Source organism: Centruroides vittatus, unplaced genomic scaffold (genome assembly GCF_030686945.1).
Source record: "Centruroides vittatus isolate TY-2023 unplaced genomic scaffold, ASM3068694v2 scaffold_907, whole genome shotgun sequence".
Lineage (NCBI taxonomy): Eukaryota > Metazoa > Arthropoda > Arachnida > Scorpiones > Buthidae > Centruroides > Centruroides vittatus.
In genome coordinates this window covers 221,391-235,788 of record NW_027122720.1, presented here as the reverse complement: position 1 = coordinate 235,788, position 14,398 = coordinate 221,391, and positions in this window count along the sequence as shown.

Genomic DNA, 14,398 nt, shown 5'->3' with positions numbered 1-14,398 from the left:
TACCTAATTTTCTTACAGTGTAATACTGTAAGGTGTCAAGAGCTTCCACCATGACAGCATGCTCATAGGAATACAGACTCTAAGTTAGGTCCTTCTCACGTAACACGAGTTAAAGGAAGTTACAAAGAGTAACACGTCACGCAAGTTCTTATCTATTCTGTGTCTATCCAATGTAGGTGTCATGTTGGCAGTAACCGAGAGAGGCTAAACGTGCAGTGGAATAAAGATGGCCGGCTGCTTGTCTGCTTAGAAGCAAGTTCAGACTGCTGCACGCTACGAGATGTAGAAATCAGTAATTACTGTGAAGAGATGATAGCAAACGGTGAAGGGACGTCAAGCATCAGTCCGTTCGGAAGAATTGCCGTTCAAAGCTAAAATGATCACTAGTTCGATTGATCACAAGTACAGAGAAATGAGCGTCCGTCCACAACACGGTTTGAGGTAAACATGTCGTTGGTGGATGGGTCCGGTATCCAAATTGAATTTTTAGGTATGCATCCACATTCCCATTTAATGAGATACAAGAAAAATAATTTTCATCGTCTTTTCCTCAGAAGTGTAGAAATTAGAGCGATTTCTCAATGTCTACTTATTTTCCACCCATCGTGTATAACAGTGCATTTTATTCATACTGCATCAGTACTGTATTTGTCGTTTTAAGTACACAAGCAACAACGACCTCTATCTAGTACTTAACAGGAAAATGGCGCACTGTTATCACGTGGCACTTTCTCGACCAATTGTAAATATGCATAAATTCTACGTACATAAAAATTCCAGGACACTCTTGAGTATTCGAATGAAAACTGCAAATATCAAAGATAAAAGGTCACCGAGAAATAAATTTTTAAAATTGCTCGTGACTCTTCGATCTCTCTGTAATTTAATCATCATTGAATAACGGCCGAAAGTGTGGATAATTAGCCTACTTACTAAGACATCGCGTTACTTTGTCATATCGAGAATAGAATTGAGGCGGATCCGGAAAGATGGAGGCAATCGTTACACTCACAAGTCAGTACAGTAAATAGGTCTACGTATGACTTCGTGCCTGAAGTTGACTCGAGAGCGAAGAAGGCTGGTCCACACTGGGTCGTACCGCCAGAGCCTCACAATATAATTCGGGTCTGACCTGTCTGTCCAGCCACTTCAGTGTGTGCTGGGTGCTCGACCTGCCTATGATTAAGTTACATTTTCTTTGTACTCCGGAGCAGAGGCAAACTACTTAGAGTTGTTATATAAGGCCTTACACTGATAGGCTGTATTGCACTTACCGCCACGGAAAGGCAAACCTTACACTGACTGGGAGTGGATAGTCGATCCTCGCACGTGATGGTCGCAGACAGGCGAACCTTACACTTGTTGCCATGAATAAGGCTAATCCTTGCACCTAATCCTGGCACGATCCTTGTACTTGACAACACGGAGAGGCGATCCAAGAACAAGACAATCGACGTTGATTGCTTTGTTTTTGTTTTGTTTGTTTCTCGCGCCCATCTTTCGTTAGGCGCGCTCAATCGCGTCAGGGAGCATGGACATTGTCATTTTGACCCAATTGTATCTCAAAAACGATCATAGACTCCGATTTTTTAAATTACATTTTTAGATTCCTCATCGCAATTAATACAAGAGGTTAATTCTTCTTAATTTTTCTCCTCCGATAGGCCCAGGATGGTACCCCGGCACCACCCTGGGCCTATCAGAGGAGGAAAATTGTCCGTCTTTGATTATTTTTCCAAATAATGCGATAACTTTGGTCATGGGGTAACATTTATACTAGATTATTTCTACTTCAATACGTTGTTATTTGCGTAACTCAGTAAACAGATTCTCCGACAGTTGTCCATTCTCTCGGGGCCAGTATATTCAATTACAGTAGTTATATATGGGGTCCCCTTTAACGCAAAGACCTAAGAAAGCGATGATTACACGATAAAACATGGCGGAAAATTCTGTACGTTTTATATCTATGAGGAGAGTCTCTTTTTATTCTATCTAAAAGGAATAATCTAAGCCCAAAACAAGAATCTGATACTATTTCCAAGTAGCCTAAATATTTCGCTGTGTCCTTACTTTATATCGCGCACTATATTAAAAGATTGATACCTCATCAATAAATAAGTCTAACGATAAAGACAAATGACCAATGCTAACGAATACAAATAATTCTTTATAATAAAGAGTACATAATATATAGAGGCCATACTTAGTTTGTATTGCTCTCGCTAGATGACGCCAGCGCCCAAAGAATACACATATGACAAACAGAAACAAACCTCGCCAACTACCTGACCACGTGGTTTTCCAAATTTAGTAACACCTAAATAGGGGTTTGTTTCCCATAGAAAGACCTCCGGGAGGTATCCCCCTCGACATATCGTCCACGTTTCGCGTTGCTGTAACCAAAATAAACATGGTCTATAAACACAAGAGGCGTGTTTACTTCTGAGCTAATTTTACTGTCAGCACGCTCAGCCTGTACACTTTCGTTTAGTTAAATTGGTGAGCTCGGAGTGCTAGCCAGTAGCCAGTTCGTTGCCGAGCTTTGCGCTAATTCAATATGGCTGCTCCCATGAAAAAATTATTTTCTGTACAAAGTAATGAAAATGGAATTAGTTTTGGAAAAATAAATTGCAGAAAGTATGTAAAATTTCAATTATTTGTTGTGTGAAATGTTTACAATGATCTTTTTCTCATTGTAAGGGGCCGTCCATAAATTACGTAAGGTATTTTGTGGTGAATGGGGATCAAGGATTTCTTACTCAGGGGCAGGGCCTCTTACGTAATATTCTTCTTATTTTTTTTTATCTCGTTGAGTGGTGGAGTTTTCAATTTGGCGGTTTCTATTAAGTACGCTCGTTGTACTAACGCCATCTTGTGTGACGTGATAAAATAATAACGCTAGCAGACTCGTGCTCTACACCAGGGATGTCAACCTGTCTTCCGTTGTCGACCTTGTAGCGCGCTGTATCGACAAAATACGAGCTCGAGCTCTGAATCGAAGACGATTTCGTGAGCTTTTCCCGGAAGAAACGGAAGAGGATGACGAGTTACTCCTTCATTGTAGTGTGCGCTGGCTTTCCAAAGGAAGTGCACTCGCGAGATTTTGGAATTTGAGGGAGTGTGTTTTAAAATATCTGGAAGAATACAATGAACGCCTGCTACTCGAGATTGAAGATTGGCTATGGAATTTAGCTTTTCTCGCCGTATTATGGGGCATTTAAATAATTTAAATTTAAGATTACAGGGAAAAGATTGTATTTTTCCTACCCTAGTTGGTCATATATCATCTTTTGTGAACAAATGTTTTCTATTATGAACGTAATAAAATCAAAATGTCGTTCAAGATTAACTGATATGCACCTAAAATACCTGATTTTGTTAGCATCTTCAAAAACTAATCCTAACATAGATGACTTGGTAAAAAAAAACTACAAATTCAAAAGCCACATTAATTAAGTGCTGACTGTAATAATTATTTAGAATTAAATGTTTCAAGTTATTCATTTCTACTGTAAACATAACCTAACTGACTGAACCTTTAAAAATGTTTATTAACAATAAAGCCTAAGTTTGTACTTTTGTTTTATTTATTATATTATTTTTAAATTTCCACTACTCAGACTTACATGAAAAAAACACGTGCTATTTGCGTATAAATCTCATAATCAGCTTATACATAACATTTTTTCACCTTTATATATTTTTTAGTATGTTGGAAAAGTTGGAAGTGGCACGCATAATTTTTTTCTTTCAGATAGTGGCACTCTTCCCAAAAAGGTTGGCCTCCCCTGGTCTAGGTACGCATGCTTTTATCATGGCGATAAAGGCCGTGTGGTGGTTTTTCTCCCTCTCTTTTCTTTTTTATTAGAATAAGTGCACCACTCCTATGGGTGTATAACACTAAGAATACATAAACCAAATTACATGATACAAAGTGAACATAAAATTAGTATTCGGCTTTTAGTAAAAACTAAAATGTAAAACTAGATATTAGAAATTAGTCTTTTCTTCCATATTTTTTGAACATAATTGTAAAAAGCATTAAACAGTGGCTTCCGAACAAGCTTATCGAGTGGACATGAGAGATTTCTAATTTCATAATAAGTCTATGTTGATCGTAAATTGCACAATGATAAATCACATGGTCGACCGTGTCTAGGTTTTCTGTAGAGCAAAAGCAAGAGGCAGTTTCTGTCCGGTTATACATCGCCAGATAGCTTCTAAAATTACCGTGCTCAGTAAGTGGTTTGAGCAGTAGGAAACGTTAAATCTCTAAGTGATGATGAGAACCTGCATTCAACACTAGGAAAATAACGTCTTGTTATTCTACCAGTTTTACTGCTCAACCATTGTTGATTCCACTTTTGCGTAGCGTTGTCATGAATATAATTTTTAAGGCTGCCACGTGAGAGGGGTGTGAGTGTAGTCCAAGTCAGTGTCCTTTGCAGTTGACTTAGCCTCAAAGTCGGCTTTTTCATTTCCTAGTATGCCAGTATGGCCAGGAACAAATATAAAAGTTATTTTATTTACAAGATTTTTAATATGGTGCTGGATATATGTAATTTTATTGCTATTGCAATTGGGATTTAATAGAGCTTTTAGGACAGACTGTGAATCACTGTAAATGTCGATAGAGAGAGATTTGTTTGGTAGTGAAGTGGCCCACTGAATATCTTCGTAGACAGTATCTTCTTCAGCTTGATAGATGGAAAAATGTCGGAGGTATCTGTACAGTACCTTCTAACGTATTTCGGGCAAAATATGTCAGTTTGGAGGAAGATACAGATACTTGACCCGACACGAAGGGGACTTTTGGACCCATCTGTGTAGATATTAATGTCTACATGGTTATCCATGGAGGAAGCAGATGACACCAAATGTGTTCTGGAGATAATCTCGTTTACAGGGTGATGATCAGAGATAGGGTAATTGCAATGCGGTAGCATATGAACAGCCGTAGATAGGAGTAGAGACTGTTGTTGAGCCTTGACGTTTGTAGTTCTGATGCAGTAATTTAGAACCTTTTCTACAATACATAGTGGCAAAATAAGGAGCTCTGCTAGTATCAGAGAGGCGTTAGTAGAAACAGTTCTGCAGCACTTCGAAATTCTGATGGCAAATTGTCTTTGAAGAGAGAGTAATTTACTGGCTACTCAATTTTTACTAGTTACATGATCCCAAGCTAGAGGCCGCGTAAAGTAGCATTGGTTGTATTGCCCCATTATAGAGTTTTACAAGATTTCGTCCCCGGGTGCACCTAGCACATTTTAGCAGCATGTAATTTATTTTCTTGGCCTTAGCCAAGATGTAATCAATATGACAACGGAATGTGGTTTCTCTCTATTCTCTCGTTTTATTTTGTATGACGTTTCTGTTTACACGTGTACTAGCTAAATAATAGTATATATTAATTAACTAATTAATAATTATTTATTTTTGACCTAAGGTTTTTAGGGTTTCATTAAAAAATTTTATTTTTGTTAAAATCTTTCTATAAAATCATGCCTAAATATTACGTAAGATAAGGAAGGGAAGGGGAGGAGGAATCAAAGATAATATTACGATTTCTTACACAGGGGTGGGTGGGGGTCTAGTGGCCGAAATCACCCTTACGTAATTTATGGACGGCCCCTAAGGTTCAATAGCTTTAGATGACTTTTTTCATAAACAGAGAGTTAATGTGAAAAAATTAATTCGATTCATTGTTTATGATTAAAAGTGAAGTTTATCTTACATGCGTTTGGAATGTCGAGCATGTTCCACTGACTTTCCAAACGTCATTGTCAAACTTCTAGGCTTACAGGAAAGCGGCGCCCAACGTCCGACGTACACGTTTTCGCGTTTAAAACTTCGGCCTCAACCTCGCTATTATTATTTCGTTTTCATTTAACACTAACTTGTAAGAGAGAATTAACAACCTTACTTAAAATATTCCACGCAGTCCGTCTAGACATATTAAAACGATCGCCAATACCCTTAAAGAAAAGAAAGAAACGAAAAAAAAAGCTTTGTATTTAATAACAATTATTTGTTAATTTTGAACTCAGTTTAGTTACATCATAAAAGAACAACGTCACATCCATTCACTGGGTAAAACAATAGCATCAAATATGTATTATATATATGTATAATCTGCTATTCTCTTATATACACTGCATCTAATTTCATATATTACTTCGTATAAACAAACCTGAATGATTTTTGATTTGCCAATGTCTATAGGCAGTATAAAAGCTGCTTTTGAGGAGACACAGGTCGTCTTCCATGGAAGTAATTCTTCTGTGTCTGTAATTGGGCTCATTTTTTAAAGGAGACTTTCAGAACATTCTCTTGTAAGTCTAAGGTGCTGTTTAAAATCGGTTGGCTTATAAAAAAGTAGAGTCTCTTCAATAAAAGTTTCTATCATTTTTATTTGACCTTACTTTTCTTTTTCTTCTTTCATTTTTTCTACAGTTATATGCACAATAAGATCATCCTCGTCCGTCGGAATCAAGTAGCACTATTAGCTCAAAAGTAAATGCACCCAAGGTCAGGACATCAATGTTCCCTGTGGAGCTGCAATATTGGATCTGTAGTTCCAAAGTCACAGTATAAATTTCATGCTATTACTGTACAGACCTTAGCGAGGTTGCGGCCGAAGTTAAATACAGGGATTTTGAGTATTTTGACACCATATTTTTTACTCTACCTTTGTTACAGCTAATCAAAGATGGCTGCACCCAGACAATAAACCCTTCCAATAGGTATAAAGGTTACAAAAAGGCAGGGCCAGCTTTCAAGCTGGCTTTGTCTTTGTGTAACCGTGAGGTTAATCATGCAGGATATCGAGGTGATGAAGTTATCTAAAGATTTGCAGACTGTATTAAAATATAGTTATTTTATAGTTATTATTTTATATTTATCATTGTTATTTTTGTGTACTCACATGTACAAACTGCATTTACTTGCCCCACAGATCTGACTAATGCAGTAATATCAGTTGTAATGGAGAAAATATGAGTAAGGTGAGGTGAGCAGAGCAATAGCAACTGATCTAGTCACAACATCTTTCATGTATGCGGTGTTAGAGTAAATTTGACATTTAAGCATGATATTTATAAATTATTTTATTGATTGGTATTCTGAGTAACTTGCTAAGTTAAGTATAAAAACAATACCATGAAAAATGATAATAATTTGTTGTTTTATTTAAATAAAACAACAAATGATTGAAATTTATGCCAAATACCTATTGTTTATTATTGATTAAAACCATGGTATCCTTAGCAATTATATTATTTCCAAACTTTTGGACTAGATAAAAATATAATAGTATTATTTTCAAATATAAAAATGTCTGCTATAGTATTAAAAACCCAACTGAACATGTCAACTGACACTGAGCAAACTAACATGCATTAATTCAACTTCTGGCTTGTGAAAGTTAGTATGGGTGTGCTGAGTGACACGTGGCTAAGTAAGCTAACCAATGACACAGTCTATTTCATGTAAAATGAACAAAATCAATGGCTTGCTTACTTAGCTGCTTGTCACCTATATACACCCTATCACATGACATACAACTGCTCCATTTTGTTACATCATTGTTCAGGAGAGCAAACATCATTATGTAATTAACTACATCCACCTTATTATGCATTCACAGGAGGTGGAGTTAAATGCATAATATGGTGCATATTATGCAGACAATGAATGCATTCAGTGTCTGCATATTTCTCTTAACTGTGTTTATTTTTCCTTTTTAAGACTCTATAATATAACATTTTAAAAATATTTATTTCTCTATTCTCTTATTCTCCTTTAACAGATTAAAAAACATGTCAGTAAAGAGAAGCTTAACTGTGTTATGATTCATGGAAAAGCCCACAGAAATAACAAAGTTTATAAGCATTTCAACCAACCTTGTTTGAATTGAATTGAATGTCCAGAGACTTGTCTGTTCATCAAAACCTGATATCAATTCTCCAGACTGATATATATTAAAAGACATGAAAAAATATATATATTTAACATGAATAAATGTAATAAAACCCATTAAATAGATAACAAATACTATAATTGAAATGTCGGTACCACAAATATAAGCTATAAAAAAGGTTTTCATTGCATTTCTCTATTGTTGCTCATTTAATTACAGATGATAATGATTATTTAGCTAACACATAGCCAAAACTGTAATTATTAACTCAAAGAATTGATTTTATTTTAATAAATTGGTCTAAAATAAATGCAAAATTTCACATTAAAAATGAAATAGTAAAAATCAACATACTCTCTATGACAAAAGCAATTTCATTATGCAAGTGATAAAAAAGGTCTGTTAAGTTATAACTGGAGCAAGTTATAAACTTTAAATTTACAATGAATAAAAGTCAACTTAGTTGAGTTATTAATTATTATTCTAGTAGTATACGTATTAATTTAAATATATAAAAATTAAACAAACACTGTTACATTATGAACTATCCTGCCACACCTATTGTATTATTAATTCTCTTCTAGATGCTGCCTCGATTTGTAAGGTCTCTTATTGGCATCTCTTTCCGTTTCACTCCTAATGTTTACATTAGTCACCTTCCTACCATATAAATGTATATCCAATCCTTGCAGAATTCTCTGTATCATTATTATATCATTAAGTGGTCTCTGGCAGGCACCCATGCCTCTCTCTCTTCTCTTATCTTTCTCCCTCCCTCCCTCCCATTCTCCTCTTCCCCATCCCCCATCCTAAACCCTCTCCTTTCTTCCTATAAGGCTATACCTCCGAGTCAGGCCTTATCTTTAACTACATGTACAGTACATGTCACATTATGAAATCACATTTATAATTTAAAAAAGAGAAAATAGAACAATTCTGATAAATAATTTTAAATTTATAGAGCAAATGATCTTTCTTCCTTTTTACAAATACTTTTACCAAAGAATAATTTGTTATATCATCAACATAACCTACAGTTTTATAGTTTTTCTGTGATATATTAATGTCTAGAATTGTTTTATCCATAAAGTGTATGTTCATATGACATGCTTAAATCATTTATATCCATGATAAAATTTAAAATTCTATTAGAAAATAAATAACTAATGAATTCTTTAGTTCTTATTTTTATGCTTATAAAGCAACAATTGTAATATTTATAAATTTAAATAATATTATCTGAACAAATGTGACGAAAGCAAGAAGAGTTCCTTTCCTGTGTTTTATGCATTTATTTGTTAATCTAAAATTATAAAATTTTATAGTTGTGCTTAGATGTTTAATTTAAATTGATGAATTTAGGTCAACAGACAAATGCATAAACACTAGTGACAACACCACTTGTGAGCTTCACAATTGTTTGTAATTATTATTTTAATTTTATGACTTAAATAAAATGCAGACAGAACTACAGTTTAACCTACTTTCTAATCCTTCTGATACCCCGGGATGCTAAATCCCTAACCTATTGGACCAATAGGTTAGAGATTGCATTCATTTAGAACTAGTTTCTTAATATTAGAATATTTAAACTTTTATATTAAGCTATTTTTATTCAAGGAGGAATACTTTGTATATGATAGGAGCATTGGCAGATTTCCCGTTACACCCACTACATCTGGGCCTGGTCATAAGGGTGCAAGAGTTTGGGGGTGCAAAATTCAACAATAATAGTAATAACAATAAAATGAAAAATAATTTTACGTAGAAACAATTCATTAAGGAATTAATGCAATTTAAAAGCTTAAATAAAGACAAAATAAAGATGTATCAGTTGAGTAGTATTAATATACGAATATATTTTTCAGAAAGGCGGTAGTACTGACAATGGGCTATCCCTTGGCTGAGGATCTTGATCTAGATGCTTCCACATCTTGCAGGAAAGACAGCTTTCCAGGTAGCTAGAATATTTTGCTGACAGGGAAATCAGAGAGTCAGGGATGATGGAAGGGCTTGAACTGACTCTGAGGTCTTTCCATCTTGGCCAAGTGTTTTTAAACTAAGCTTTTAACTATGCACCTGAACTGCAATTGGTCAATGACTTCCCAATCCGAGTGCTTTTCCCTGTCTGTGACATCAGAAGTAAGAGGTTGAAGATGAATGACTTTTACCTAAATAACTCATTACCATAGATTCCATCTGGGTGTTGAGATTCTCATTACTCCCAGGGATAGTAAGTTAGGTAGTTATTACATTTGAACTTCAAAGTATTCAAAGTGCATGATTCTCCATCTTTTACACGTGTACAGAACCCTCATTCCTAAGCATTATTTTTGCCGAACCTCTAAGCAATAAAGTTTAAAGGAAGAAACAATATGTAAATAAAGACGTTATTACCATACTTAAAAAATAAAACCAGCATCTAAGATTTTTATAGTCAGATATCAGTCATTTTTATTTTACAATACTTTTAATAAAAACAAAAGCTTTGTTATAAATATCTTTGCAGAACTGTGTTGTGGAATCCTAGGGTTCCGCAACTCACAACATAGTTCAAATACCTGTTCTATAAAAATATTTTGGATATGTAGTATGCTGTTACAGTCAATTGTAAACTAAAAAGCAGTGGTGTACTACTGAGGTGCAGGAGTGTGGACCTAACTGAGTAATACCAAAATAACTCCCTATAGAATTTTTGGTAGTGTTTCAGAAAACATATTATTATTATTATTTTGAAATATACTTGTAGTTAACTAACAACAAAAGCATTTTTGTAAGCCCAGGTTACGTGTATCAATGTACCGAAACTTTGCTACCTACTAATGCATTCCGGCCAGAGCTAACATTATCACCAAATAACAATAAAAAAATATTTTATACTTTACAAATATAATACAATTACAAAAATGTAAATAAATAAATAAATTTAATACATGTAGACTGAGTTGTGAGTGTATGAGATATGATTTTAATTTTGCTAGTTTTTTTTATGTTATAAGCTTTAAAAACAGAAAAAATTTATTAATAAACAAATATTTTTTTGGAAAATACATTTTAATTGTATTTACTTAAGAGTGGTGACTCTTGGATTTCAAGAAAAATAAAATATTTATTTAATTACATATAAAGAGCATTTTAAAATTAACAGGGCATTAATTTTTCTTTACGATGTACAGACCAGCAATTTTGTCTGTTAAATCCAAAGTCCACTAAGTCAAGATTTTACTGTATTACTTACTAATATCAATAAATATGTACTGTACACTAGGCATCTAACTACACTAAATTAAAAAGCTAAATAAAACACAAATTATAACCAATTTCCATTCTATAAGTTTATAAAGTTATAAAATTAATGTGAGATTTGGATTCTATACTTCGATTTTGGTTAATGTAACCTTAGGTAGCCAAGATGGCAGCTCATCTCTAATTCCAGCAAGGAAACAGTAGGAGGCACGTTCTAACCTAACCTATTCTAATAATTTGGTTGCTAATAATTATGGTAATTTATTAGAATAGGTTAGGTTAGGTTAGAACGTGGGTCCCACTGTTTCTTGCTGGAATCAGAGATGAGCTGTCATCTTGGCTACCTAAGGTAACATTAACCTAGATTTTAGATAAATATTAATGAAAAATAATATACACAAAAATATTTTTATTACAATAAGACAAAACCAATTATTAATTTTTAAAATATTAAATATAATTATTGGTTTTAAATAAAATTGACTCAAATTTAAAAAAAAAAATTGACCCAATTATTCAGGAAATTTTAAACAGAAGTCAAACATAAACTGCACATGGGCATCAACATGAAAAGTTGACGGCAGTAAACAAACAGGAGCAGCTTTTCCAAACAAAAAGACACATGTCGGAACCATATAAAAGGACGCTCGAATTCGCCGTAGACCAGAATTTGTCCGGCAGCAAACTAATTCAAAATGAAGATCTCTCTTGTATTCATTTTTGCAACTATTGCCTGTGGTAAGTTTATCGTTAAATATAATTAATCGTATACTTTTATAATTAACAAAGATAATTAATTATCCTGTTGTGTTTATAATTTAAAATATACTAAAACATTTATTTTAGTGATGAGTGCTGAGATTAAAGCTCCTCACACTGAGCAAGCTAAGGAAGAGAAGTCACCATCTAAAATTGATCGAGTCAAACATTTTAAACAAAGGAAACCTGTAAGTATACATATTATCAATTGCCTTACAGATAATATATATTAGTTCATTTCTTCATAATTTATCTTTAAAAATTAATCACTTTGCACATATTAATAGATTACATTCGTTTACAGTTTAAAAATTTAACTTATTTTAAAATTACTTTAGGCAAGTCCCATGAAGGAAGAAAAAGTAATGCTAGACAATCGGGAAAGAGGTAAAAAAGAGCAAGATGGATCTGACTCAGAAAGAGAATTTTGGTCATATTATAGTTATTATTATAATTATCCAAATTATATACAAGAGACGGGCTACATACAATTCCCTTTTACAATACAAAGAAATATCAATTGCTATGATGTATTCAACTTTGATTTCTGCCAATGTTATTATGCATGTTACTATAACTATAATTGTTATTACGATATTTGTTATGATGGCTGTTATGACTATTGTTCTTCCTGCTTGTGTGACTATAATGATTATTATTGTAATTATTACTGGGGTTAAAATGAATTTGTTTTAACTCTCTCAAACAAGTTATAAAATAAAATTGAAATTAAATATGGGAAACTGTTGTCATTTTCTATAATTATTAGAATATAAGATTATTATCAAAATAAAGTAATTTTCAAAGGCTGATCTTGTGTCCAGTAATAGTGTAATAAGTCTAGGAATAAAAAGGCCAACATAATGCTCACAAGTACAGTATATACAAGGCTAGACAAGAAGATTATAGTAATAACATAGAGTCTAACTTTAACTACTTTAATTATTAAATTTTAAAGTTTTGTCATTAAAGGATAAAAAGAGAATCATATAATCTAACCATAATTATTATAAAATGAAATATATATCATAATAAGAAGTAGTATTAAGATTTTTATACCTAACCTTATTTCATTGTACCGCTCATTTTTTAACTCAAATTTTAAATAATGATTTATATGAATAAGATGCACAGATACAAAAAAAGTAAATTATCAGTAATTTCTTTGACAATTATATAATTAAAAATATCAAAAATTAATAAGTCATACCACTAAGTTTTTCTAAGAATTAAGTTTAAAAATGTAAACTAGTAAATTGAAAAAATTCACATTTACAGTCAAATTTGCTTAAGGGCTTGCTGCTTAAGGGTCGATTTACACACAACAGTGACTGTTTGATGCATAAACATTGATAAATATCACATGTAGCCAATCAGAATTTCACGTACGACACTTGTATGATTGACAGAATACAAATCGCGTGTCGTAGATGAAACTCTGATTGGCTACGTGTGATATTTATCGATGTTTATGCATCAAACAGTCACTGTTGTGTGTAAATTGACCCTAATGCTCCCCTATCTGAAGTAACAAGCTCATCTGCAAGTTTATGAATGATATTCAATTCTCTTCACTTTTTCATGCTTCAGGAGCTATATATAACTTATAACTTATACTTGAAGATGTGAAAATTCATTATCGCATAATTTTACTGTACTTACATATTGGTATTCATCCTTTATCATCAAACTTATTAACATGCGCACAACTGTATTCTGAATGGTTTCATAAATCATATATGCCATTATAAATGTTTTTAAAAACATTTTAAAGTTCAAACAACTAAATTTTAATATTTTTCATATCAATGGAGTGGGCTATGTAGTCCCTTAATTCATCTGTCTTCTTAAAATAGGATATCTTAGAGCTTTCATTACATGTTTTAAGTTTTGATATATATTAAATTAATAAAGCAATCATTTAGATAAGTTTTTAATTACATTGAAGACTATAGCAAGTGCCGAGTATTCTAGACCAAATAATGCTGTTCCCTGTTCTTTAATGCAGATTGATAAAAGCAGAAACAGAGCACACTTTGATAAATTAAAAATGCATTGCTTTAAAATTCTTAAGTACTGTACATAGTCCAACGTACAATTTTTTGTTATAATATAAATTTATTAAAACTGTTTTTAATCTGTCAGTTAACTGTACAGGTAGGAATGTACTTAACTTTTTAAGAACAAAGGAATCTAACAACCCAAATGACTGAAGTAGTTAGAGTGTCTGCCTACTGCTCTAATGGACCCTAGATCAAATCCAGGTGAATCCCAAGAATTTTTCATTAGCAGATTGTCTCAGATTTCTTTTACTCTCTCCATCCCGCAGCTAAATACAACAGGAAATTCACAAAGAATGCATTTTAGATAAGTACACAATCATTTCTTGTCATGTTTTCAATATAAATAGTTTTCTGGCAATAGAAATAATGCTTAATATTTAAAAAACATGAGCCTGATAGAAAGAAACAG